Source organism: Micromesistius poutassou (assembly GCF_964030765.1).
Source record: "Micromesistius poutassou genome assembly, chromosome: 8".
NCBI lineage: Eukaryota > Metazoa > Chordata > Actinopteri > Gadiformes > Gadidae > Micromesistius > Micromesistius poutassou.
In genome coordinates this window covers 13,377,229-13,379,728 of record NC_140278.1, presented here as the reverse complement: position 1 = coordinate 13,379,728, position 2,500 = coordinate 13,377,229, and positions in this window count along the sequence as shown.

Genomic DNA, 2,500 nt, shown 5'->3' with positions numbered 1-2,500 from the left:
CACACACACACACACACACACACAAACAAAGAGAGAAAGTAGCACACAGTATTTTAACCCCACTCTCCTCCCTCTAGCTCTTCTCTGTCCTTTCTGCCCATGTGATCCTCAAAACCTCAAACTGTTTATTTCATGGGGGGGAGGGGGGGGGGGTGGTGCTGTGTCGACCCTCCCTGGGACCCTGACCCTGTGTTGAACCGGACCCTGTGTGGACCTGGACCCTGGTTGGACCGGGCCCCACTGTGGACCAGACCCTGTGTGGACCAGGACCCTTTGTGGACCGGACCCTCTGTGGACCGGACCCTGTGTGGACCAGGACCCTCTGTGGACCGGACCCTCTGTGGACCGGACCCTGTGTGGACCAGGACCCTCTGTGGACCGGACCCTCTGTGGACCGGACCCTGTGTGGACCAGGACCCTCTGTGGACCGGACCCTCTGTGGACCGGACCCTGTGTGTTGTCATTTGTTTTCTAGGCATCCAATATCGTTTGATCCATTGCCAACGCAGCCTCCAGCCAACAGCTGCGGATATTGTGCTCTGGGTGTTTGAGTGGTCCACTCACAGTGATGCGGTGCGTGCATCGGGTCACACCTGACCACAGCTGACAGCCACTGCGGCCACAGTGTACTAAGCAGGCGGGGACCAGAGTTAATGAAACGCTTTACTTTGGCTACAGCGTGGGCCCAATCACCAACGTGATCGCCAGAGGCCAGGACTGTAACCCAGAGTGAGACTGTGCCTGGGATCCTGGGGGCGCCGCAGTATTTCAGACTTTCTTTATCTCAGGCTTTCACTATCGCAGCCATCTCTTGATCAGACCCATCTTCTCCTCCTACACCCACCCGTCCCACCCCTCCCCCGCACCCTCTCATCTCCCCTTATCTCTCTTTGCCATTCCAAACTTTTCCGTGTCCTTCATTCCACTGTTCCCCCTCCCCCTCCTCTCCCCCTCTCCTCTCCCCTATCCTCCTCTCCCCTCTCCACAGCCACACCCCATTCCTTCCACCCCTTCCTATGTCACTCCCGACAAACAATCTGCTCTTCATCCAAACAGCTCCCTCCTCACCCCCCCGCCCCCCCCCCCCCCCGCCCACCAGCTCCATCTTCTGCACGGCCTCCCTCCCTATTCATCCCCTCTCGCCTTGCCTCACCCCCCCCAGGCCTGCATACCAGCCATGCCTCGCGTCACACTGCATGTTCTCCCCACCACCAACACCCCTCTGAACCAACAAGCTTAAAGCTAAAGTAGGCAATTTATTTTAGAAGCATTTTCTGGTTATTTTTGTTCAAATTGTCTTTCCATCCCAATCAATAAATTGAATGGTCAGACAAAATAAAGGAGAAATGTTGTGGTCTGTGTCTGTTGCAGGCGTGTAATAAGCCTGTCCAATCATTTCAGTCTGCCCGAATGAAATGGTTGGATGGCCTACCTGTCTGTACATAAACATACCCACACGCACTCATTACATTTAGGGCATTTAGCAGACGCTTTTATCCAAAGCGACTTACAATGGTTAATAAACACCGACTGCGGAGTCAACCACGCAAGGCGACAGCCAGCTAGTCAGGAGCAGTTAGGGTTAAGTGTCTTGCTCAGGGACACATCGACACTAGGAGGAGACGGGGATCGAACTAGCAACCTTCCGGTTACAAGTCAACCTGCTCTACCTCCTGAGCTAAGCCGACCCCCACTCAATGTGCATGTCTTCCGAAGGCAGACCTGGCTTTGGAGGGAGTGGCTTTAGATGGAGGCTTGAAGGGAGGGGCAGGCTTTTTTCGGTTGGATACTTTCAAAATCTAGCTTACTCTGGCTGGTTTCTCCAAATTGCCTACCCTAGCTTTAATCCCCCTCCACCGGCATGCAGATGCCCCCCTCCCCCCCACCACCCCAAAACCCCTGCATGGGAATCACTCATGGTGGTGCAGAGCTGGGGGGTGCGGAGGGCAGCGTGTGGGCCCTGCAGCAAATCTGATGGAGGTGGGCAGGAGGCCAGAACTCTCACACAGAGCCTGATGTCATTGTAACACACAGGCATTCACATACACACACACGCACACCCACAGCACAAACAGACACTCACGTATGTTACAACACAGCATGTAGGCAGGCACTATGCTTTTTAACACTGATACGGTGAGGCTGGGATGACTAACACTTAACAAATGAACACACACACAGACAGACAGACAGACAGACAGACAGACAGACAGACAGACAGACAGACAGACAGACAGACAGACAGACAGACAGAGGCAGGCACACACGGCGCGCGCGTGCGCTGAGGCAGAGCGAGGGACCTACGTGCGGTAATCCTCAGTGTGTTGCGTGCGGTGCTGGAATGACTTGTGCTGCTCCAGGTTTAGTGGATCCCTTATCAGAGTTGTCAGGCGGGCGGATCTGCAGCGCAGCAACAACGTGGCTAGGGTAGAAAAACAGACACACACTGTCAGGACCAGTCCCTGCCACTCCGTGTGTGTGTGTGTGTGTGTGTGTGTGT